We start from the raw sequence: 27,829 nt of genomic DNA on the forward strand, positions 1-27,829 counted from the left end.
ATATATATATATATAAAGTGAAAGAGGAGAGAGGAAACACTCACCGGACAAAGAAAAAATTCAAATTTTCGTGATGGTATGTCACATCTTCAGGAGTAGAGAGACGTTGTAGAACTAAGTGACTAGAGGGAAGAGTAAGCATGACTGCACAGTGATCCTGACACCAGAAATATCTTCCCCGACAAGCCCAGAGTTGTCTTCAAACGCCCTCCCAATCTCCAAAACATCCTGGTCCACCACAATCCACCTACTCACAATCAACTCGCACCTGCCCACAAATGCAACCGCCCAAGGTGCAAAACCTGCCCCATATTTGTCACTTCCCGCACCCTCCAGATCCACCCTCTACCCCAAAGGAACCTGCAACAGCTCTAACCTAATTTATATCCTCACATGCAACATCTGTGGGAGCTTCTACCTGGGGGAAACATCCACAGCCCTGAACCTCCGCATCAACAACCACCACTCCTCTACCCAAAACCTGGACTTTTGCTGTTGCCATTCACACCAATCACCACAATATTCCTTTTAATGACTGCTTCCAGGTAGCGATCGTCCACTCCTTGCCCCAATCCACCAACACCTCAATACGTAGAAGATGGGAGAGGGCCTACATATCGACCATGAATGCAACCACACCTCCAGGCCTGAACAAGGCCACCCAGTAACACCCCTATCCTCACCTCACCACCACCTTTCCCCCCCCCCACCACTCACAGTTTTCGATAAGCCAGGCGAAGGAACAATTTTTTTTTGTGGTACTGTCAACACTTTTTTTTCCTTCGGGACCTGGCAACACTGCAGGTCATGCTTACTCTTCCCTCTAGTCACTTAGTTCTACAGCGTCTCTCTACTCCTGAAGATGTGACATACCATCATGAAAATTTGAATTTTTTCTTTGTCCGGTGAATGTTTCCTCCCTCCTCTTTCACTTGTTATTTAGCCCTTGTGGCCCTCCTTCCTTTTATCCTATATATACAGGGTGATTTCGAACTCCCATTACAAACTTAGGGGGGTGAATCTAGAAGGAAAAACAAGCCGAAAGTGCCATGTGGCAAAATTACGAAAACGGCACTGTGTGGCTGCCAGAGCCGTGAGAAAATCGGTTCACACCTCTTTCAAAGAGCAATAACGTCTGAACCACGAAAGATACGAAGATTGGCTCTGGCGGAAGTCGAGGAAGTCGTATCCAAACAATATCAGGGCGTTGAAATTGCGGCGCTTTTCGTTATGCGCAAGGGGAATCCCCAAAGGAAATTGGGAATCTCCACTGCATGTGAGCGGAAACTCGCGCAAAATGGAGAAAGACGACGAGGGAACATGCTGTCACAGGACGGTCGAAAAGTGACACATGGAGGGAGTCCCCAGAGGAGCGCATGAAGTGCGACAAATGGAACATGCTTGGACAGTGACTGTCGCGCATCCCAGATGGTACGCAAAACGGAGTGATGGATGTACACGTGCATGCTACGTGGAACGCAACGTGCAATTACAATTGCGATATGAACCACTACGTGCCCCCTCCCACCGGGAATTCGTTGAACCTCCTCGACTTCCTCGATTTCCGCCAGAGCTGATCTTCGTATCTTTCGTGGTTCAGACGTTATTGCTCTTTGAAAGAGGTGTGAACCGATTTTCTCACGGCTCTGGCAGCCACACGGTGCCGTTTTCGTAATTTTGCCACATGGCACTTTCAGCTTGTTTTTCCTTCTAGATTCACCCCCCTAAGTTTGTAATGGGAGTTCGAAATCACCCTGTATATACCGCGTGAGGCACCTAAAAGTACCACCTGAAATAGCGAAGAAACCAGAAACAGTAGCGATGTGAGGTTTGCGGAAAATAATAATATCAAATGAGGCTCGTAAATCGGAGGTATGGGGTGGGTCGAAAAATATCGACAAATGGGGCATCTGGAGCAAAGTCATATTTTTTTAAATGGAACGATATACAATAACACGCATAATATAAAAGAGCACACGCAGAGAAACACAACGCTGTTGGTCTCATGCATCTACTGCACATAGGAACGAAGATATGGCCATGTGAAAATATGTAAACAAACTAACAAGTGGCCCACCTGACCGTCAGTACCACGGCATGTACAAGTATGAGATGTCGGAAGCCATTGGACAAGATGAAGACAGAACGTGTTAAAGGAAGAAAAAAGACAGTAGACATCATCAGCACCATGTATTTGACAGTGTTACAGCATAATGAAAATTACCATGACAGTATGTCGAAGAACCACTGCGTAAGAAGCGAAAACCTGTCAAAGTGTGTGTTCAAAGTGGTGGCCATCAGCTGTGATACAGGCAACGAGGTGCCCACGCAAAGATCGTTGCACAGAATGTAGCATCTCGTAGGGAATGTCCCTACAGGCTGCAGTAATGCGGTGTTGCATATTCTCTGGAGTTGTTGGCACATCCCGGTAGACAATGTCCTTCAGCTTTCCCCACAGGAGAAAGTCTTAACGGTGTCAAATCTGGGGAACGAGCCGGATATTTGACAGGCCCTCCACGTCCAATCCAACGATTTGGAAATGTATTTTCCACACATGCTGTAGCGTGTCTTGCACTGTGAGCTGGGCACCCGTCATGTTGGTACCACATGTCCCTCCTTGTCTGAAGTGGTATGTCCTCCAATAGTACAGGCAGTTCATGTTGTAAAAACTGTATGTATCGGTCAGCACTCAGTGTCCCTTGTATAAAAAAAGGGCCAATGAGATGTTCACCCACTATACCACACCACACGTTTACACTCCATGGGTGCTGGCGTTTCACTTGGCGAAGCCAATGTGGATTTGTCACCGACCAATAGTGCATGTTCCTTAGGTTGACATTTTCATGATTGGTAAAAGTTGCCTCGTCAGTGAAGAGGATACGTGACAAATCGGGTGTGTCGTGTCGTAACAACCATGTGCAAAACCGAACACGGTCCACAAAATCATTCCCGTGAAGTTCCTGATGGAGGGAGATATGATATGGGTGAAACTTGTGTGTGTGCAGAATGCCCAATACACTTCGCTGACTCATCCCAGCATCCCTGGCAATTTCACGGGAGCTAACGTGCGGATTCACAGCAACAGTGGCGAGAACATTTGTTGCACCTGCCTCACCTGTAGTTGGCTTGTTCCGCATACGTGCTCGTGGTGTTACACTTCCGGTGTCTCTTAATTTAATAAATAACTTACCAAACAGATGTCGAGATGGCTGTCGTCTGTCCGGATATCTCTCTGCGTACACACGGTAGGCTTCTGAGGCATTCTTTCAGCATTCCCCATATATCAGGATCATGTCCGCTTTTTCTATGTTTGTGAACACCATAATCTTTGCTCTTACCACTACGACTGCTTGCTATGAACTAACACGATCTCGTGGACCTGCTATCAAAACTTGCTCTGCGTAAAGGCAGTTCTGTCAGGCACCTGAGAAGTCTTACATGCCGTGGTACTGACGGTCAAGTGGGCCACTTGTTATTTTGTTTACATATTTTCACATGGCCATATCTTCGTTCCTATGTGCAGTAGATGCACGAGACCAACGGCGTTGTGTTTCTCTGCGTGTGCTCTTTTATATTATGCATGTTATTGTATATCGTTCCATTTAAAAAAATATGACTTTGCTCCAGATGCCCCATTTGTCGATATTTTTCAACCCACCCCATACCTCCGATTGACGAACCCCATTTGATATTATTGTTTCCCGCAAACCTCACATCGCTACTGTTTCTGGTTTCTTTGCTATTTCAGGTGGCACTTTTAGGTGCCTCACGCGGTATATATATATATATATATAATGATGTAGAAGTGCCTGTAAAAGAGTAGAACCTAAAACATAATGCATATCACACTTTTGCTTCCATCATTCAGAATCTTTCCTCAAATTTCATGTGTAATTATGTGTTCACTATATGTCATTGTGTGTTCTATAATGTGAGATGAGTACAAAGCATTTACACTGTAGCTACTTGTAAGTATTAATGTAGCTTTTGATTTTTTTTGTAAATAGAAACTGGTGTTAAAAGTAGATGTTGATTGCTTCATACAAATGTAACTAGAATCCATTTTGTATGTATATTTGTGAGTGGGAAAAGTTAGTTTTCAAAATCCGTCTATAATGAGTGAAATCATTTATCCTAACTCAATTGATATCATGAAGTGCAGTGTATCAATATTGAAAAAGGCTTAAAAAGGCTTAACTATACTGTAACCACGGTAATACTAAATTTAGTGTCCACTGTGTGTTTACTGAACAAGTGGTCAGGCTTGTGTCACGACAGTACATGTTTATCACAATAAATTCCAGATTATCCAAAAGTGGGCATGATTTAATCTAATTTGAATAAATGAGTTTTTAGTGTAGTGATATGATCATAATGTTTATCTTCAAGAGACGGACATTTATGGGGTATTGCAATACAAGATTGACACACTTCTGCAGGATCTAGAAGACGTAGAGACAACCAAGTTTGATTAGTAACATCTTGCTCATTAAGGCATTATTTTAACACTGTGAGCTCTTGAGGAAGAGCATTTTCTTTTCTGTATGGAAACATGCATTGTAGGTTCATAGTTACCACTGATATTTTCTATAGAGAAATGTAAAATTTTCAGTACGCTTCACCCTGCCAGCATCTTTAATGTCATGAAAATGTTTTGATAACATAACATCCAACCACCATACTAAGTTTTCCGACATGAAAGATAAATGACATTGCCAATCATGAATTCCATTTTTTTTTTGTAGCTCTTACCTTTAAAACAAGGCCTCAACAAGCAAGAGTTTGTAAAATGTTTGTCTTAATGCCCTCTATACACCGTGAAATTTTGTCTGTGTCGTATTTTGACACCCTGTGATTACAAACAGATTAATCAATTGTCACAGACCTAATACACTTCTGGTTTTACATGTGTATCAAGGTAAACGAGTGTAGTACCGTCATAGTTCTTGCAAGTTTTTGGTATTTGCTTGTATATATAAATACAAGGTGGTTATAATTAAAGTGACGGTGTTCAGAGTGGTACAGCACGGGCTGTAATGAGAGTAGCAGTCTGAAACTTTGTAGATATGCTAATGAAGCAATGCGCTCGCGAATTATGCAAAAAAAAAAATTAGTTCCAATTCTCGCCACCAGGGTAAAAAATGGCGCTGTAAGCAGTCGAAACGTGGTATAGTTACAGGAAAAACACTATAAATCGCAGAAAACAATACTCTTTGTAATAAAATATCGCTACAATTTCACTATTCGAATTACATGAACATTACTAAAGGAAAAAGCAACAAGCGTCACCAATGACAACCAGGGAGCTCACACAATGGTTAGGCAATGTCACCGACTTTGACGTCAGAGTTACGGAAAATTCCACGTTTCGACTGCTTACAGCGCCATTTTTTACCCTGGTGGCGAGAATTGGAACTTTTTTTTTTTTTTTTTCATAATTCGCGAGCGCATTGCTTCATTAGCATATCTACGAAGTTTCAGACTGCTACTCTCATTACAGCCCGTGCTGTACCACTCTGAACACCGTCACTTTAATTATAACCACCTTGTATATATAAATATAAAATATACTTGTATATTTTAACTTCACTAGCTATATGAAATAACTTCCTGAAAAGTTATATTAAAATTGACATTTCCACTATGACATGAAATATGTTTTATATCCATTCATTTTACAGATAATAATACAGAAAGGAAATGTGCAAAACATCTCTGCGATATTTGTTTTCTGGGTTAAAAACCAGGACAATTAACCATCCCAAGCTATCTCTCAGGGCATGGCCACCCCTCTGTGAAAACCAGGATGTCTTGTCACCCTAGGTGTGAACGATACTGCACAGAGCTTGAATCAATTCGAAATCTCGTAAAATGATTGCCACAACAAACTATCCCTTTTTTGTTAACCTTATTTCTTGAATTCAATTTTTTTTTGTTTAGGTTTTGAAAAAGATTAAAAGAAAATCTTTAGGCATTGAGGTCATGCTATTTGCAGGCCATTGGCTGGGTCACCACCATGTGACGTGTCTTTGGCTACCATGCACACTAGTGCCTCCACGTGTCTAAACTCTAGACCTCCACACTCAATCAAAACTTGCATCCTTTCTCCTTATATTTCTGCTTATATTACAGTAAACTGCTCAGAGATACATACATTAACCTCTTGTATACATATAACAGTTTACTTTTATGACACTTGCTTTCTTTCTATGTATTTTACTAGAAAACTGGAAGTTGAGTTTGCCAGTAACACTGTAGCAGGGACTGCTGAGGTAATCAAATTTGGTGAATAGTCCCTATATAGTGATGGTCTGAAGAATGAAATGAAATTAAAAATGAATATAAGAAAACCAGAAATTGTGAATAATGTTCAGTATATTTATTTTACTGCAACTTTAGTATTTGTGGCTTAGTACAGTTCAAAATGTATTCTTGGTTGCGTTTGTGGTATATGAAGGAAGAATTAATGCTACATTGCCTTAGAAGATCTAAAATAATATAATTCTGCAGAATTCTTGGGCATGCCTCACATTAATAATTGGTATGTAGTCTTACTGAAAGTGTAAGGAGCAAACTTATGTTTTCCATTTTGGATATTTGATGTGACACGAATGAAATTGTTGCCAAATTTTAAGTGCAATAAAGTAGTTCTCATTTGCTCAGTTTTTGTGTCTGTGTTGTCATTAAGCTATGCAATATTGTGTGTCCTAAATTAACCCTCCATTAGACACTGGATACGAGTGTCACCCATTGATATTCACTGTGAGGTTGTAACACTGTGAACTACACTACACATGAGTGCTTTTGTGTAGCTGAAAGTTCTTTCTTTGTGTGTGTTGTAAGCTCAGCTATGATGTTCTAAGCCACAAAAAAAAAGAAAAGATGAAAGCATCAAAATACAGAACACACAGCAGATTCAGATGTTATATGGAAGTGGAGGACACACACGTATGCCAAAAGGAACATGAAAGTTACTGTGTGAACAAGAGTGAACATGATAGGGCTTCAGTTGTTACAAATTTAGGTGCATGGGGAACAAATGTTACCCAAGCATGTGACTGGTGTTACCATTATAATATTATGTCACTTGGAAATTGAAGCAGAAAATTGCACCTTATCTTAGAAGAAAGACAAAGAAAGAACGTTCAGCATGCACAGTATAATTCATGGTGTATTTCATTCCTTAAAGATAGATAGAGAGTATGTTACAGAAAATTGCATGCCTAATGCTGGGTTAACTTGTTGAATAATTATAAAACAGAATGGTGTTGTTTCAGATTTATATACACATTAGAATTGTTTATTCTGTTTTCCTAAATTTGATTTTTTTTTTTCCGTTTCTATCCAAGTCTTGACACTTCTGAAAGGATTTTTAGTTCCACGTGATTACCCTGTTTTGACTTCCCCATGCCCCATTCCAGCTGTACTGGTATTTTGCAAGATGCCTTGCTCATCATGGCTCAACAGTACAATGTACATAGTTCTTCCTCAAGTAGCGTGTCTTTCAGTTTGTCTGCCTACTACAAGTACAGTAACTAGTATCATGCGAGACGAAAACTTGAAGGTGAAGAAGTATTACACCACTAGTCCAAGTGCAAGCAGGAAATCTAGCCGCTTGCGTTTGAAATGTTTTAAGTCCTCTTTATGTACAGTTAGGCTAATTGGGATCCGAACCATTGCAATGTGCCTCCATGGGGTATGGAAGTCAGGACTCCTTGCTTACAAGGCTGTGACGTTACCACTACACCATCAATAGACTGTGTTCCTAGTTATAAATTGTAAATCTCACGTGTAGGCTGTTTAAGAAGGTTCAACTTGATTGATTTATTTTACTCTTGGCTAATCGCGAAGATGAGGATGAATTCTGATGTGTATGAAGGGACATTCACAAAAGTACACGATGACAGAGGATTATACTGGCTGTGAATCCAGATGCCAGAGCCTTGTTAGTCTGCAAAATGCAGTCCAGGGTGTACAGTTCTTCATGGAAGAGAGGCTAACATTTGGGTGTCTTCACAATGGGTCACCCCTTACACCCAGAGCCAGAGAAGTTTCAACTATTCTGCAGTTCACGGGTCCGTATTTCTGTAGTAACTACTTTTGTTTTTCTGAAATATCACATTTTATTGTGAATGCAACAAAGTACATTGGCATCAACAACAATGTGCATTAAGTACTGAACAAAACGGTTTCATCCTATACTATTCAATTACATAGGTTTTAAACGCTTCTGTTTTATAAGTTCTCTCTTATGCATCCCACTCTACAAAGCATGATAAAATAAGTATTTCGAAGCAAATCGTTCTACATCATGTTCATTCTCTTACTGAAGTATTTTGAATTTTCCGAATGAGAGCTTGGAAGACTTGATGCAATATGCCAGACAAGCTGCTGACAACACAAGTGACTAGTGACAACTATGGCAACTTTGGTGATCTGTGCTAACAGTACCGAACCTGACCTGGTACATGAGTAAGTTATACAGGTCAGCTTTTGTGCTGTTAGCTTATAAAGTTGCTGTAGCTGCTCGTGCTGACAACCTCTACATGAACATCTGTATAAATCTATTCCTTAAAAGCACGTAGGATGCAAGAGAAAATTTTAATGAAAATACAAAGCATTCTGTGACTTTCGCTATGAGACTCGGCGGCCCAGCGGTCAGCGCCGGGCCGCTTGCCGCCGAGTCTCGTAGCGAATTTCACGAAATGCTCTGTAGTTGTGTACAGTTTGCAAGGCAATACACTATCAGAAATATCTAGACAACATCCATTGCAGTTCACAAGAAGATTCTCGTAACTGTTACTGGAATACTATAATAGATCTCTCTTACTAGAATTTAGTACATCAACTAATGTAGTCGGTGGCGAAGCATGACATTTTTACATGGTCATTGCAAGATTTGCCAAACGTCAGGGTCGATCTTTCATGCGGGAGGGGGGGGGGTCAATATTTCTCTGCAATAAACGCCAAGGTCATTGCCAATTCAATGTAAAAGCTCATAACACAGACCTTAGGACTACAAAAGAGACATAATTCTATCCCATACGACAAAAATTGTTAAATATGATCGAAAGTGAAATGCAAACATGTTAATTGTCGCGTTTAAAGGTAAAAACTTTTATGGTCTGCCGCCAATTTTGATAATGAAAAGCAGATTTCATATCGTTCAATGTGTGCTTTTCCTCTCAACAAATTGTAGTAGCAGACATTCGCAGTGGTGTGCCCAGGATTTTCGAAAGGGGGGTGGGGGGTGAGGTTACGTGTACTTTTTAGTAGTCATTCTTGAATTCCTCATTTTGCCATCTTTCCTGCCTTTGATTTTTTTTTTTTTTTTTTAGATTATTGAGCCTAAGCAGGGATTATTACCTTCACCAACCACTCCTTCAGCATGCCACTGGACACTCGGAAGAATCTTGATGGCTCCAGAGAAACTGGGGATGGGGGCTGAAAAAAGGGCCTGTTGTGACCCAGACCTTCAAGAGTGGGGGAAAGTAGATGTCGTTGGACATTGTAGGGTGTCTGCGTGTTCGGAAGCGTTCGGCTGTTCTTGGCATCGGCAGAGACCATAGGGATTCGCACCGTTCTGCGATGAACTGAGGCTTCTAACACCATTGCCTTCAATAGGAAACTTGGCGGGAGGGTTCGGCGCGAGGGGTAGTACTCGGACCTCATTTCGATGCGCTAAGATTAGCGAATCTCTTGTGCATTTCGAACTGTTTGATGCTGTTGCTTGGCTTATTTCGCACAAATATGCGAGTTTTCTAACTTATTCTTTTACTTCTTCTCGAAAATATTTAAAATGCAATATTTTTATTACTTTGCTTGGCATTGCCGCATCTCCCGATGACCGGACGCTTAGCCTCTGAATGTAGTTCTCTCAAACATTTCAGAATGGTTGCGCAGGAGATACACCAATGTTCAATAAACTTTCACCACCCCGTTCCAAACATTTCGTGTGGCTTACACATACACTTATACACAAATGTCCCACTCCTTCCAAATACTATAGCCTAGCTATGGTTGGAATCGACATTATGTAGACAGGTTTTTTTTTTCGGGTGGGTTAGATTGCAAAGTACGATTTTCAGAAGAAATTCTGAGTTAAATGCAGATTTGTTGATTGTCTCGCTCCGATCCCTTCAGTTCGCCCCTAGATACCATACAGTAGGATGCATAAGTATTACAAAGCAAATTGTTCAGTATCATGTTATTCTCATAGTTTTACCCAATGAGAACTTCTAAGAATTGAATAAAAACTCCAAGAAGCCAGGGGTGCTCATCCCCCCCAAGGCCAATGGTGCAATGCCTCCCAAATCTAGTCATGCATCCCCCCAAATCATGTGGTAATCCACATGAAGTATTTAATTACGATAGGGTGTCTACTGAAAGCAGGCGCGGTTGACCCTATAGCGCACAGGATCAGTGAACCCCCAGTAATATACGATAATCACCTCGAGAATGAACAATGTCTTTAAATTTTCACATTATTTCGCTAAAAATTCTACACAATAAGTCATGTATTTGTGCCCGTAACACGGCGAACTCTCTTGCTGAGAAGAAGAAACCGCGAATCGGCCGCCCTGATACAGACCCTCAGTTGAACCCCCACAGGACAGCTCGTGCCATTGTGAAAGCTTCGTGCGGGAGCAGAAGCGCGAGGAGGGTATAGGACAAAATACATGGGAGATGAGATTCCAGAACCTATAGGCCCGTATTCATAGTCGTTTCTCAAGAAAGGAAAGCGTCTTGAGACCTCTCTTAAGACGCCATGCTGTTTCATAAACGTATCTCAAGATACTAGCCAAGAGACGGTTTGCTTCACCATCTTGGATAAGAACAGTCTGTGCCAAGAGACACTTTTGGCGTTTCATAGTTCTCTCTCAAGATCCATCTTAAGATTCGCTGTTTCATAGACACTTCTTGGCAGCGTAAGAGCGATATTCGGTCTCTTAAGATCCTGTATTCGCCAAGAGAACGAAACAGGTCTCTTGAGATACAGAATGTTCTCTTGAGAAAATAAAAATGGACGTTGCAGTTAGAAACTATGATAAAGAGGATGCATATTTTGAAGATTTTCTCATTGCAACAGCTGTTTTGTCCAGTTTTTATGCCTCAGTTTTGCATCAGGTATGTAAATTGAACTACTCTCTACGTAATTATCTTAGTTTGAGGAAACGTAAACCTTGTTAATTGGTTGTACTGCCTCTCTTTCTTCGGTTTATTGATTCATAAAGAAAAGTGTAATCCTGTATTATAATAATATTGCTTCTGCATGAACATTATTTGATTCTGAAGTAGTGCATCGATTTGTTACTCAGTTGTGTAGCAAAATAATGGAATACAATAGGATTTCGGTGCCGTTAATCCAATGTACTCCCTCGAGAATTGTTTTGTTTTCTTTTTAATGGACATATTTCGATGTTTTACGTAATATTAAATTGGTTCCAACTCGCGGAAAACACAAATAACGGATGTATTTGATTCCAAAGTATGACCGGCGTAAGTTAAAACCTTCCATCTACGGTTACTTTCGCCGCCTTTTATTAGTAAAAAAAACCGTTTATGTGCACACAAAAAGAGCGAAAGAACACGTCAACTCCAAACCTAACACTCCTAACTTAACGACGAAAAATTTTAGCTCCTGTTGTGGAATGTCGTGCTGGGTGCTATATTCACTTGCAAGAAGCCCTCAGGCTGTTTCTCAGTAAGGTAACAGACGTACTTTATTTCACAATGACACATCTGTGCGAGCTAAAAATAGTGAAAAACCTCAACATTTAACATAAACCATGCAAGGCATTTACTTTCTTGAGGGAGTACAGATTGTTAAGGGTACCTAGTATTTCTATTTTGGGCAACTACTGGCACAATGTGGTGAGACCAGATATATCTTTCACACATTTTCAATGTATGTATGTCAAATTACTCACACTAACTTGGGAAAATAAACAAGACAATAACAGTTAATCAAACTACCTAACCTGTGCACTATAGAAGTTTCTGATTATTTTTAGACACACAAATTGAATACCTAACTGCCCTCCCTAACATGCAGTGCAAAAGATAGAATACAAGAAAATATTTGTGTCTTAAAAATAAATTTCCACAGTGACAAATCACGAGACCTGGTGAAAATAGCCCCAAAGCTTGGTTCATCACCTGGTGAATGAAGGTAGTCGCTGATTTTATTTTATTACTACAGTATATATGATTACACAAAAATATATGATTTAACATGAACATATTTGAACAAGCATAATTGTGAAATCATGAATATTTCTCTTCTATTTTTCATTCCAAAGGTGTACACAGAAGAGGCTGTATCCCTTCAGATAATTTTTATTTGACATAAATTAATATAGGTCCAAACTCTGCTTTTGTAATTTCGATATTCTCATAGTACACACATGCATTTACATAAATCATATTCTACATGTGCCTATAAGCAAATACTGAACAGGTTTTCTGATGAGAATAATTTTACCATCCTGCTCGTGTGCACTTATGCAAGTAGTTTAGGCAGGTATGTAGAAATTGTTTAGATTTGAATAATACTGAAAAACTTTTACAAACACAGTTATTTTCATGTTATTAACTTCAGAAATGAGTATTTTCTGCATTTCAAAATGCACAAGATATGGACATTTTAATAATCAGGTATGTGTATTGGGTTAATTTGTGGTCAGGCATTAATTTATGTGGAATGAATTTTCGTTACAACTTTCCATGTTCTTATTTTAAATTGTGAGATCAGTCTTAAGGATATTTTGTTGTTATTTTTTCAGGTAGTGCAGGTCCAAAAAGTGAGTTCTTGACTTCGTGGCTAGATGGGCAGGAAGTATTTATGATAATTCGATATTCCAAAGGACAAGATGCAATTCTTCATGGCAAGGGATATTCAGCTCAGCTCGACCATACCTCTACAGTCCATTCCAAGACCCACCAACTGATCCTGATAGAGGTACAACTATGCCCATGCTCAGCAGAGGAATGTTGTGGAGAGTACCTTTGGGATATGGAAGCGACGTTTTCCACGTTTGTCCAGAAGACTTGGAAGCAGTTCGAGACATTGTTATCGCGTGTGCAGTTTTCCACAATATGGGTATCATATACAGTGGCGATGTTGAAATTTTCAAGGAACCTCAGATGATATGTCTGTAGAAATAGAGCCTACACGTGTGCATCGTAACAATGGTGAGCTGCAAAGGAGCTTCTTGTGAATAGACTGTTCATATGAATATAACAATGTGGTCAGCTTATACTTTGTCAAAGACTATTCACTCAGTTTTCAATGGTTCTCTTTTTCTCTCGCACACAATTTTCTGCATCAGCATGTGTGTGTGACTGTGAATTATAGTGGTAGGAATCCTAGTTTTATGAGATTCGTTTGATTTTTATTGTGAACGCTGTTTTAGCATTTTCCATGACGTTAAATTCGTATTCATCCAAGTGCTGTGTGCATTGATACTATTGATTGATACTAAGAATATCAAAAAGTTATGCTGCAAAACTGTATTTTCCTTAAAACCATGCATTTTACTACATGGTTTTAATGTCACCAAAAACATGTGTATTTTGTATATGTGGACAACATAATTTCATTTAACTTATGTTCTTTCCCCTTTTTTTTAGAGTCAAAGAAAATAATGAAATGTGACCTTCCTTTATGTATGACCAGTGAACAAGATTATTCTCAAAATAAATTAGTGCTTTACCTGTAAATTAGTTTTGATTTTTATTTATTACACAGTTTAAAGTTTCTCAGTGATGTCCATGTGTCTAGGAAAATTAACTATCTTAATTCCTTTGGTTCTTTTATGAATTTGTGCCGGACCCTGTGGCTGAGTGGTTAGCACATTGCACTGCGACGCCAAGGGTCCCGGGTTCGAATCCCGCTCGGGCTCGGTTGTTTGTGAATGTCCATTCATCAATTTCATCACTCATCCCCATCTTCGCAAATTAGCCAAGAGGCACAAAACGCGAAGTAAAGTAAACTAAATCAATCAATCAATTTTATGAATTTGTATCATGTGGATATTCTTGGAAGCCATGGGAGGGAGTATTTATGCACCATGTGCACACATGCAAAGACAATCTATAAAAAAGTAACATAAAAATCTGTGGTATCACACCAAAAATTATTTACAACAGGAATTATATGCTTTCAACTATTCAGTATAGCCTGGTACAGTTGAGAGTTACTGAGGTAAGTAAGTGCATCAAATTATCTTGATATCATTCATTAATGGGAAAAGGCCTGATGATAGTGTACCATCAAGCTAATGTTACTCTAATTGACTGGGTAAAAAAATATATACTCCTTATATGATTTGAAAAATAATGAGTAACTTATGCAAGAGAAATGTTCATAGGAAGCAATTGAAGGTCTCTGTGTGTAAAACATGCTAAGTGACACCTTGGTCATTTCCGAGTTCATTATGAAAAAATATTATTAGAAGCTATACTGTAGATAAATTGTTTTTGTGTTGTGTTTACCAATTTCAGAAGGCTTCACCGAGTCCAATGCAAATTGTATGACATGGCAATTTCACTCTAAAATTGAAGGATGGCACATTTTACTTTGTAACTCAAAAATACCAAAATGTCACTTACCATGTTTTTCACCCAAGCCCTTCAATTGATCATAGCTCGCTGGAACATTTTATTGTGACCATGGACTCTCACTTTGTTTCTATAGCCTATGGTACAGCGTAAATGAGCAAAGGCAGAGAGGCTGTGATTAGGGAGTGGGATAAATTAGTTTGGTAATGTTTGTGCATCTCCTCATATGTGAGAATCCCATAATCTTGTACCTTCTGTTTTATGATGGAATAAAAAACACACCCAGTGTATTGTTATACACTTTTGCATTAAACTTTGATACATCTCAGATATTCATTAAATGACAGTAGATTTATTTTGTCTTCTGTCAAAAGTTTAGCTCTTAACATTTTCTGAATATTTGATGTCCTTTGCTATACACTCATTTTGTGCATAAATGCCAGGCTATAATCGCTCTGCATATCTTGTTCACGTGTATTGTAACCACCCATTTGAAATTCCAACTTCTCAATGTTACGCTTTCTTCGTTGATGAATTTTACTTGTACTTGTGTCGAATTATGTCATTGCATTTCGCTTATACTCTTGAGAGGAGTGAACAATTTATATGCACATTGTGGAAATTCATTATGAGTATTCCGCTTGGGATTTCGAATCCATAGAAGTAGTTTTGGTACTAATCTGATATTCCCCGGACAGATTTTTTCATTTTTACAGAAGAAACTACTTAACGGTAATAAGTTCCTGTAGCATTGTTTAACATCTGGAAGGTGTTTTGTGTGATGTGGGAATGTTTCATAGCGGAAATTCAACCATTGACACATAGCCCCATGAACGATTCCCGGTAAGGTTAGGTTAGGTAGGGTCACGTTTAGGTTAAAATAGTTAAAAATTGGTTTCGAAAGAAATATGCGTAGCCCCACACACCATTCTCGCATAGCCCCACGAACCATCGACACATAGCCCCACAAACCATTTGCGGAAACGTACGTTCTTCAGTTACAAAAACACTTTTATTAAAAAAAATTACAATTACTTTGATAAAAAAAACGTGAATGAATTAAAGAATGTTCCGAAAGTGAACAACATCTGTTCTATGGTTTTCTGAAAAGAACATGACAATGTGCAGGTAAGTTTGGACTAGATAGCCCTTTCTCATTTGTTGCAAATTGATACTTGGGTAGAAAATGGAGAAGCATCCCAGTATTAGACTGATGTAAGGAAATTATGTTCAAACATATTGATGCTACAGTGAAAGAGTGGTAAGGTTGGTAACCTTCAAGTTCATAAGATTCCTCAAATGCATGCCTGCAGCTGTAAATGCCCATTTTGCTCAACTAAAACTTTTTTTTTATCTTATGCTTATGGATATATATTCACAAATGAATTGATTTTTCTAATATATAATGTATCAAATTTGTGTCCCAAAAAAGTTGAATTGAAATGGTTCTCGCACATATCAATGCAGCGATGCCCGTTGAACCATAGAAACTGCAGGCTCTTAGTGCTAACAGTGTTGGACACGTTCCATGTACATATTTACTCCAGGCTGCTACCAGTCAAGATAGTCAAGAAATCATGCTTGTGGTCAAGAATGTTTGCTATTTTTTTTTTGCAGTGTAGCGAGTTAAATTGTTATATACCTGTCCTGGGATTTAATAATATTGAATATTTGAAAATTTAAATTATATTGAGTTTTGTTTAAAATTTACTTTGGTTCTTAAGAATTACATTTTTGTATGCATAAAGTTTTGTAAAAATATTACATAACGTAATGTGGCCATTCCCCATCTAAGATGATATCTGGAGCATTAATTTTTACATGCATTAATAATTAAAGCAAGTCAAGCACAGCTTCAGTTTTCATCTTCACTGGCCTTGTGGTAAGGGTTTTTCATTGAATAAAAATATCTAAATTTGCAACTATGCCTAAGTAGTGAACGATTAAATAAGGTTAAGAAAAAGGGAAGAAAGATCAAGAATTTTGGATTTGTTATTTTGGTAGACACCCTGTACTCCGTTGATTAAAAATCTGTTTTGCAACGTGAATTGACAATAATAATGGATTTGAAAAACAGATGCAAAGACCTTCAAAGCAAGACCAAAATTGTATTTGTAGGACTACAATACTATAAGAGAAGTAGTTTCGCAAAAATTGATAACAATAGTTTTTTGACAAATTTTAAAAATCTGAAAATTAAGAATTGTTTAAAACCTTCCTGGTTGCACCGTAATAAAATTTCATTAGAACCCATTTCTTTTTTATAGAATTTCAAAGAGAGCGATCGTATGCAAAAAAAAAGGGGGGGACACTTTTTTCTCAAGACAAAAAAAATTGCGTAGCATAGATTAACGCAGAATTGAGTACGCTGAGTTTTGATGTAACTCGTTTCTATGTAGACTAATTACTGGTTAATTTTTAATTTGAATCCAAACTCTAGTATCTATAAGTTTTAATCCGTGAGTAGATAATTATTTTGTTGTTCTTGTTTCTCTTTCATCAACGTATATGAACAACAAAACATGAAGCTAAAGCACAGCGCCTGTAGTGAATTTACGTCTTGACTGCACACCGCTGCGTGATTTTCTTTTGTTTTACTACCAACATACAACCCTATCGCTAACCCAAGAAAAACATGCAAAGCCAGGAAAGTAATTCATCTTCTGTAACAAAATCATCACTTATCGAAATAAATGTACTTTTACGACTCTGTTCATAACTTCACGTAATTTATTAATGTATTTCAAAATGTGTTTTGTTGTTTCTTTTGACAATTTCTCTTGCAGTTCTTTTAAGTTGGTATCACTTCAGGCAATCGTATCTCAGGATCGTCGTCTTGGCGAAGAGAAAGTTTCTTTCCTTGGGAAGAGCGGCTCTTAGCCAAGAGTTTCTCAAGATACGACTATGAAACGACACTGTCTCAAGACGAGATTACCTTCCCAAGATCGTCTTGGCTAAGAATCTCTTACACAGTGTCTTGAGATTTAACTATGAATACGGCCCTAAGTCTCTACCCAACGGTCATGCGCAGTTCGTTCTCTCGCACAAGCCGCGGGACAAGGCTCCTTTCTCGCTGCTTCCTCCCTTCCAGTGTTGCTGTGTGCGGTTCAAGTTTGAAGCGCACACATTACATATTCAATCTTCTCTTGTATCATTTTTGCACCGAACTTCTTGGAATAAATGCAAGATTGTGTCAGAGATGGATGAGTGGAAACAAATAGAAGCTGGAATTAGATGCGATGAATTAAAATAAAGGAGATACATTACCAAAATACCTTGTGCATGCATTCAGAGGTTTTTCCTTAAAGGTGGAAACACTTCGGGTTCGCGAAAGAGAAAGAATGGCGCGAAGACGTGACTCGCTGTCGCTCGGTGTCAAAGTCTCAAGTTTTTTAGTTTTTGAAGTGCTTGGATACTTGTTGGAAAGTATTAAGTGATGCTGCGAGTGAAACGAGGGATGGACTTTACCTAGGTTATGTCATTTGATGCAGTGTAGGCGTTGCTGTCCGCGCAGGTAAGAAATGACCGATAGAAATGCACATAATTAACGTAAACAAACTTCCTTGTCCACTGAAAAAAAGCGTGTGCTGGTCGACCAGCCCCAAATTTGAACAAACCTGTCGCGTATAAATGAAAGGGTCTCAGGTTCGATTTCTAGTATGCGCATGCCATTAGTTGCCATTTCCCTTTAACAAATGTAGGACCAGTTCTGATTAGTCAGCATGGACGTCCGGAAGGGGAAAAGGGGGCCGCCCCCCCATGGAAATTGAATGTAAACCAAAAATTATATATTACACGCATATAATTTAATTTCAGTCACAGTAATTTTTGGTAATTATTATAAAAGCGTTGCAGTAACTTCAGACTGAAGGAGTGTTTTTTGCTCCTCGTGGGGAAAATATATATTACTTGCCCCTACTTGAGGACGTCCATGATATTCCAACAAAACTCAACTTTTTTCATAAAGGCACAATTTATTGTAGTTTCAGCCCTAAATTTATTCGCACACCCCTACAACAAAACCTTATACTCCCAGATAAAAAGAATTCTTGACAAAGCTTTTAAACCCTCCCCCATCCTTTTGTTGGGCGAAGGAAGTATATTTTGCGGAAAGTGAATATATGTCACATCACTTCAGTGAACCCCCGGGTAAATAATGCACGAGCCGCGCCTGACTGAAAGTAACATTTTTTTAAGCTTTATTGAACACGATACTTGATCTGTCCGTCCTCCTTAAACAGAGGTTTCCATCTCCCAGCTAGACCGTGAATGCATTACCCCTCAAAATGTTTTGGGTGAATACATAATAATTCATTTTATTTGTATAAAATAGCCTGTTAAACTGTCCATATTTTTAAACGGTTTACATTTTCGAAATAACGGAAAACTAGCAATATCAAGTGTCATAATTATATAAATATGTACGATTTAAACAGTGTTTGTGGTTGGAAAACAAGATTTTAATAATCCACAATTTGGATATTTAACACAAAGTCTTACACAACTGATGATCGAAAATTATATAACTTAGCTAGAAATTCCTAGGGTCGGGACAAGAATATAATAAGGTGCCTCCTTCAAAGAACTCACCCCCTCTGCTTAGAGTAATTACAATTTTTTTAGCAATCCATAGCAATAATTACATGGATTTCATCTTAAGTGCAATTTCACTTGCTAAAGCAAAATTACCCTGCAACAATAAGTTAGAAATGCGAATTTGACCCTATATATTTTCCTGTTTTATCGAGTATGTGCAAGGCGTTACTATGAAGTACACAGTTAGTACAACTATTGCAGCATAACCTACAGGGAATCAATAATACAGGTTGCGACAGAAATAGTAAACTGGTTTTAATAATCCATGGTTTCGTTTGTTGCAGAGAAGGGACAGGCATGTAGCGGGTACCTTGTTGGAAAGTATGTGGCAAGTGTATGTTCCGTCAGTGACGTGTGCAGTTAGCCATGGAGCGCTGAACAGTGGGGGATCGTATTTGTGTTGTAGAGTGCTTTATTAGGAGTTTCTCTATCACCAAAACACAGAGAACATTTCGACGACAACTGAATCGACGTAATGCACCTTCTCCTGTTGCTATACGTTGTTGGCTAAGACAATGGTGTGAAGAATAAATCACCACCCGGTCGACCACGGTCAGTGTGAACAGAACAAAACGTGGCACGCGTCCGTGTGTTTGCAGTGTGGAGTCTATGCAGATCAGCACGTAAACATGATTTAGCGTTGCAGATATCGGACCGAAGCATTCGGCGACCCGTGAAAGATGCAAGTTGTGCCACGTCTGTCAGATCGCCATAAGGTGGCCCGTGTGGAATGCTGTCAGCGGATGTTTGAATTAATAAGGCAACATCCGACATTTCTAGACACGTTGATGATGAGTGATAAAGCGCACTTTCATCTAACAGGAACAGATAATAAGCAGAACACTTCAGTTGTCGTTGAAATGTTCTCTGTGCTTTGGGAATAGAAAGACTCCTAATAAAGCACTCTACAACACAAATACGCTCCGCCACTGTTCAGCTCTCCATGGCTAACTGCACACGTCACTGACGGAACATACACTTGCCACATACTTTCCAACAAGGTACCCGCTACGTGCCTGTCCCTTCTCTGCAACAAACGAAACCATGGATTATTAAAACCAGTTTACTATTTCTGTCGCAACCTGTATTATTGATTCGATTGTTGATGGCGGGGAAAGAACTTCCGGTGTGGCGAATTTTCCAATATAAACAAGTGGAATACAGATCGTCAACGAGCTTATTTTCTTATAAAAGATCGGAAACAAAGTGGAACACTTGAAATTTTTGAGTGATATATAGAAACAAAGGTACCTAGAAGAGATTGGCAATTTCCCGGATCCTTTGTAGTGTTGCCCACGAGACGATACTTTGGCCTGTCTCGTCTCGTGGAGTCTCGTGGAATTGCTGTCTCGTCTCGAAAATATTCGTTTGTCTTATGACACATGGTCAATCTCGTCTCGTCTCGAATTTTTAAAAGCCTGTCCCGTCTCGTCCCGTGGGCAACACTAATCCTTTGGATGCAGATATAAGGGACAATACTAATATTTTCCAAGGCAATGTTCATCTACCATCAGTTTCGTTTTTGAAAAGACTTCTCCAGGTTTAAATGAAGCTTATATTAATTATAAACATTGAAATAATTCGATCACAACAATAAAAGAAATAATAATAATAATTACTACGGTTAAAATTATTGTTATGCACTAATAATATATACCTAATTAAATTTTATTCGAATTTTATTATTATTGTTGTTGTTCATTATTATCATGCTATTCTATCCACAAGCCGAGTGAATATCCAGCACAACTATTTTCCATTAATACTTTTACATTTCATAGTTACTGTACTGAAATGAACAGTTATTGTATTTTGTTATTAACTTTGCAAGTGTCGTTCAAGAAAGGACTTTAGAAGTTAGAAAACGTCATCTAAAGTAATAGTTTTTCGAATTCTGAAAATTGTAGAACCATTTATTCTTTGGATTAAATAGTAGAATATGAAAATATAACCTGGTTTCTGTATTTTTCACTCATTTTTTCGATCTAATGCATTGATTACTCTGTTCGAATACTAACCAAGTGAACTTTATTTATGTTATTAACAATAAAAATAACAAACTTCCTGCTTTTTTGCAAGTTGAAATGAAGGATGAAAATTTCGAGAGGGTGGGAGGAGGGGTCCGCTGACCTACCGACGCCCATGGAGAGAGTGCTTATCAACAACCAAATGGCAAATGCGTTATAATATAATTATAAATAGTTCCAACTTTTAAATTTAATCAACACATGTGCGTTAGACAATTATAATTTTCGAAACACGTAAAATATTTTCATTTGATTTGATGAAGTGCCGACTGCAGAGCCTACTCTCTCGTGTTTGTGTCCAATCTTTTCGCTTTACTGCCTACATCCACTGATTTTTCCGTATGGGATATGTCTGAAAACGATTAATAGATACCTGAGAACAATTGTTTGTTCCCTATCTCATGTTGAATCCAAAAGCCACACAAATATTGTCACCTTATCCGAAGACACTGCCTTTACATCTTTGAATTCAATGTTATTCTTTTCAAAACCCAGTCCCTGCCAGCACCAAGGAAGTACAGAAATGTAAAATGGGCGAATAGCACCCATATAAAGCAGATGAGAATTCAGAAAACGTTGAGTTAGTTTAATCATACCTGCAAAAAGTTTTCGGAGGTCGGAATTCTATAACAGCGTCGAATGCCGAAACTAATCACCACTTTCTCTTGTGAATTGGCGCCGCAACCTTTGTCCTTGACAGATAACCAGTTCTCATAGCCTCTGCCAGGCTGCAGCACCAGGCAGCGCTGATAACTCCAAAACCCATATTTAAAGCTTCGCCCATATTTAGACCTTTTCCTCTACACAAGAGTTTGATATCCCCCAAAATTTAATGCTCATCCGCCCCTAACTAAAATTCCCAGGATAATCTAAGATTTAACACTGATATTTAATAGTCGGATATTGCCCCCCCCCTCCTCCAACGTTTAATCCTTGATCCCCCACCAGAATCCACGTGTCGATTTAAGACCCAATGTTTAAGCGTTGGCTATCCCCCTACCGTAATAATAATAATAATAATAATAATATTACCCGTTACAATTTCCTTGGCAGTCTAGATTTTGCTATTTATGTAACAGTAATGGATAGTTAATAACGTAATTCAACTTGTGCCAAATTCTGTACTGTTTCACAAAAAATCTTCCCCCCCCCCAAGAAAAAAAGTTGCTTGGGCATAACGTGAGTCAACAAATCCACCTGTGGGCATCGCTACCTCTAGATACTTCAATTTTCTTCATCTAATGGATTAAATATGGTGTACCTAAGGTGTAAACGTCTTTACATTTATTTTGGAAAAATATATAAATGTTGAATTTTATATTACATTAAGGGGAAAATCACCCCCCAAATTTCGATGGCGCAATCTGCGCCATAATCCCCCCAACCCCCTGTGGGCACCTTTGCAACAAGCTGCTGACAGCACCAGCACCAGTGTATGTAAAAAAAAAAAATCCTTAAGAATGTGTAGGATCCAAAAGAAAAATTAGGGCCTCCCGGGGTCCCGGGTTCGATACCCGGCGAAGGCACATAGTGGTTCGGATCCCACTTTAAACTGTAGGTCCCGTCCCGATTAGCCTTTCTGTGCATAAAATATCAATTCACTCAATCAATGAAAACGAGAAAAAATAATGCAATAGTCACGAACAAATTGCCGAGCAATACTTTTGTGTCCGACTGTACAGCTAATGGCAAATTTTATACTAGGCAAATTGTCTGTCGCTATTTTCATTATTTTTTTATTCTATATTTTGTGTTATTTTAAGGAGTGCAATTTTGTTGACAAGAGCCAGATGCTGTCGTCTGCTTATCGCCGCTACCATTTCTACACACGGTTATCAACTTTTGGTAAACAAATGGAGCGAATGAAAATTAACATAGTATTTGTCTATTACTTTAGCTGTTGTGTGTAGTAGTCTCGTTGGACATCTAGTTACTTGAGAACGAGTTTTAGCTCTTTTTCTACATTTTACTTTGCAACTCTGAAGAAGTTGTTCACGTGATCGCAGCGGAGTGTCTTGTCAACGTACTACGCTTGGTTATTTATTTTTGTTGTGTGCAAATAGATTGTGAGAACCATTAAGTTTTTGTTACTATTTGCGTTTCTGTTGCGTTGTGATTCCTGTGATGATGACAGAATTGGGTGTTATTCTTAGTTCTACGATAAAATTCCAGCTAAAAGTTCCATACCCTCACCCAGAACGTCAAACGTGAACAAGAAATGGTTCGAAGCTCGTGTGCGTCAGATAAGCTGATTGAAACAGGACTTCGGAAGGTAAGTGATGCATTCGTTTTTTTCGAATGAAGTGAACCTAAAAATTAGCACAGAATAACTGAGGGGTGACAACATTCTAGATGATATCTTTGCATTGTTAACTAAATGTCTATTTCGTAAACATTTCTCACGCGACTTCAAAGAATGAAGGCCGTCTACCGACTATGCACCCTACAGAATTACGTCTAATTCTTTTTTAATTGATAGATTCCAGTGTTTTATGTAACATAAAGTGCATTCGAGGGCGAGGAAACCACAAGTAACAGAGTGATTTGATCCGAAAGTGTGGTCCGGGGAAGTAATATCGGAGTACTGTCGCTGCTTTTTATTGTTTATTGATTTGCTTTATTTTACTTCGCTTTTTGTGCCACTTTTGACTAATTTGCGAAGATGGGGATGAGTGATGATATGATGAAATTGATGAATGGGCACTCACAAACATCCAAGCCCAGGCCGGGATTCGTACCCGGGACCATCGCTGCTTTTTATTAGCAAAATACTGTTATAGCTAGGCACACTCAAAAAGCGAAAAAGTACGTGAAAACGATAAATCCACTAAACTTTACACTCCCATCCCATTAAAAAAACGTCGATAATTGCTATCGGTGTCAAACCTAGCTCTTAACGACAGTTTCACTTCTATTTTGGTTTTGTAAGTTTTCAGTCCTTCGTGTTCGATTTACTTTATTCTGTAATTCATTTTAATGTAAAATAATATTGTAAATTTATTTACTTTCGTCATTAACATTTTGTGTTTATGAAATGGTAGACAACATCCCGTCTGATGTTATGATTGTCGTGTTGGGTGCTCTATTTATCTGTGCGAAGAGTTCGGGCTGGTCTACTTCAGGCTAAGGTAACAGAGGTACTTTACTTCACAATATCACATCTTCGCGAGCTAAAAACAACGGAAAACGTTAATAAAACAATATAATTTTCATAAGCCATCCAATTTTTTTTCAGTTTCTAGCGGGGGTACAAAGGATCTAGGGTACCTCTGAAGGTTCTTATCTTTGCTGTAATCATGAGTGTGTGGCAAGAGGGGAGGAACCCATTTCAAAATTTAAATCGCTCAATTGATTGAAGAAAGAAGCAAAAACTTGTATATATTTAGTGGTTATCGGAAGAAATAACCTTTAGTCAGATTTTAAACATTAGAAATGTGAATGGTAGTAAGCAGAGTTTTTTTCCCCCTCTTGGAGAGGTTGAAGCAAACAAGGTTTGTGTGTGAGGGAGGAGGAGGGGATAAATTACTGCACTTATCCAAGGCAACGACTTGAACAAATCACGGGCGTCGTTAGTTGGTTGACTTTACAGGATGAGACGTTGGCCTCCTGTGACTGAAAAAAATATATACGTATGTGTATGGAATATACTGATGCAGGCCCAATTTTACAGCATAGCCTTCCTCAAAGGTAACGACGCTTATGTACCGGATTAACAAAATTGCCAACACAAAATTTTAGTCCCCTGGCTTCAGGGGGAGGTCTTGGTCCAGACTCGTAACAATGATTTTAGTTCGGGGGGAGGGGCTCATCCTGTATCAGCAGCCGCTATCTAAAGTCGAAAAAGTTTTTTAGGGTAGAAGCCCTGAACATAAATTTCTCAGTGTATATCAACTACTGTTTAATCCTGCTAAGGAAGTAACATTACCGGTAATTACCACTAGACACTATTTAATTATGTGTGTAATATTTCTGCGGCGTCTCAGCCTCTTTAGCCCTCCTCTTGGCTATGTGCCTATCTTGATCCCTCAAAGACATGTTGCTGCTCAAGGTTTTCCCCTCTCTCTTATTTCTTCTGTCTTTCCTATGTCAGTCTGGATATAATCTCCCTATTTTTCTCTAATTTAAATCCTCCTCCTTTCATTGTATCTCCCTGTCCATGCTTCCAACTGCTCACTGTGCACTTCGCTTTTTATAGTGGATATATTGTCTTGCCCCATAAGTTAAGAAGGAATCTTCATACTAATATATAAGGTCAACGTCCAAATAACAGTAGGGATTTACTGTTTAATTCATGGAAAAATTATGAAATGTATGTAAGAAATCCTCTACCAAAAGGCAGCGAAAGTGATTAGGTTACAAGAAGTATTTATAATTGTGAATCCAGCGCCGCCTCGAGGAGAAGGTCATGGCTTCGCACTACATGGAGGCAAGCCGCCCAGCAGTAAAAATATTTGAAATGTAATTTTCAGCAAACCCGGTGGAGGCGCATAGTGGTCGGATTCCATTTTAAACTGTAATTATAATAAACTACAGTTATAATATTGTGAGTTTTTAACTGCTTACTGGATAAGGTGGCTCATGGGGGTTTTACAAATTGACAAGTGCACATGAATCTTTGCATTTAATTAATGTCTTATTGTGAAAGTTTTACGTAAACACACAAGGAACGCACAATTTTTGATCATTCTGCATTAAACTTTCCCAGCAAAAAACAGAATTTTCACAAAAGATATCACTGAAAAATAGTAAAAATAAAGGAATTTCGCATCATGAACATCGAAAAATCGATGCAATTACGGAAGCAATCACTTACTAAAGTAAATCTTCATCTGGCCAATGGAAAAAAAGAGATGCTCGATAGGGTTCAATAGAAATATGCATAGCGCTTGGGAAATACTTTTACATACTATATTGTAGAAAGTAATTTACAGCAAAAAGTTCATCAAATTGGCAATTCATTTCTTGTTCATAGCGCTTTAAAACTCTTGAAAAATGCTTCATTCATTTATTTACACTTATCACCATAGACGTCAACTTTAGGGGGCACTTTCTCCCCTCCAAATTCCTCAAGAAGTAGGCCTATATACATTATAAAACATATTGTTGTCAATCTTGCCTCCTCCCAAATGTTTATATGTTTTAATGATTATTTATTTATTTATTTATTTGCTTCCTACAGAGAGAATCTCCAATTACAGGAAAGCTTACATAAATTCAAATAATAAACATATAAAAGTGTAGATTACATATAAACATATACACACACAAACGCATTTATACACACAAGATAATAAGTGAAGTACTACAGGACATATATCCAACCATATACACATATATTCATAGTTCAAAACATGGCCGTAGGCAAGAAAATTTTTCGGGGGGGGTTCATTCATAATTGTTCCCATGGGCGTCGCCAGAAATTTGAATAATAGAAATAATAACAATAATTATACAATAATAATTAAAATTTCATAATAATAAAACAATTTTATTCAAAAATATTAATAATAATAACTATTATTATTATTATTATTATTATTATTATTATTATATCCTTAAGAGGGCTTACCCAATTCAGCAGATGAGTGAATATCGAGCACAAGTTTTTTTTTTTTTTTTTTTTTTTTTTTTCCGTTTCGTACAGTGTGTACTGAAATGCACAATTATTATACTTTGTTATCAAATTTTAAGACCTTCAAGTAAACGCTCTAAAATTTAGATAGAAATTTTAGTCATAAAGTTTTTGTTGTTTGACCTTATAACTTAATTTTTGGAATTTTGAAAAGTGTGGAACTTTAAAAACTTAGCCTGGTGCATGGATTGTAACCTCAATCGCGTAATGCGCTACGAAACTGGAGATCCTAGGTTTGAACTCCTATCAAGGGGGATTTTCAACTTTATCGGACAGGGAATATAAAAGTTGGAAAGGGAATTTTTGGACAATCATAAGGGAATTTTCAGTGTATATTCCTTGTGACGCAGGAACTAAACTGGAAAGAGGACAGCATAAATGAAAAAGGAGGGGTCATGGGTGGGCTGCAATTCCGAGAATAAATCCTGTTTCACTCAACTTTCAGAATTCCAAATGTATGAAAATTCTAGCTCTATCGTTTTCAACATTGTATCCTTGTATTTGTGTGATGCTTCGAAAAAAATTTTAAAAATAGTTACAGATTTTGGTTTCTGAACTTCCATTAATCCAACATGTCAGATGTTTGGGGGGGGGGGTTTGAACCCTAGAAACCCCCCTCTAAATACGGCCATGGTTCAAAACATAGCCTTTATATAGTATTAAACGGCAAAAAATAATTTAAAAAAATGAAAATAGCATAGAAGGTAAAATACTTTCAGAATAAAGGAAAATAATGCACAGTACAGTAGAAAATAGAAAATAATGCACAGTAGAATGGATTCACATATAGTCTTTTTCAAAAATTGGTTTTAATGTTTTTGGATATAAGGAAAGTGGTAGACTGAAATCCAGATTTTCATGCTTTGTAGAAATATTATTATATGTAGAACAAAGTCTGAATATAGGTGATGATTTGTATTTTTCTGTTCTCGGGATATCACAGAGGAAGAAAAGGTGTCGCATCCGAAGATTAGATTTTCTAGTATTACATTTAAACTGATGAAGACAGTTA

General features: G+C 38.2%; 1 long non-coding RNA gene across 1 annotated transcript in view; it reads left to right on the forward strand.

Moving 5' to 3' along the window:
- Nucleotides 1-23,197: 23,197 nt before the first annotated feature.
- The window catches only part of LOC145999676 (uncharacterized), a 146,483-nt gene continuing 141,851 nt past the window's right edge, over nucleotides 23,198-27,829 (forward strand). Inside the window, exon 1 of the long non-coding RNA XR_014443426.1 lies at nucleotides 23,198-23,457. This is a non-coding gene — a long non-coding RNA (uncharacterized LOC145999676). The remainder of the gene's footprint in view (nucleotides 23,458-27,829) is intronic.

The sequence above is a fragment of the Lepisma saccharinum genome, chromosome 1, assembly GCF_977018435.1.
Source record: "Lepisma saccharinum chromosome 1, izLepSacc3.1, whole genome shotgun sequence".
NCBI classification, from domain to species: Eukaryota; Metazoa; Arthropoda; class Insecta; order Zygentoma; family Lepismatidae; genus Lepisma; species Lepisma saccharinum.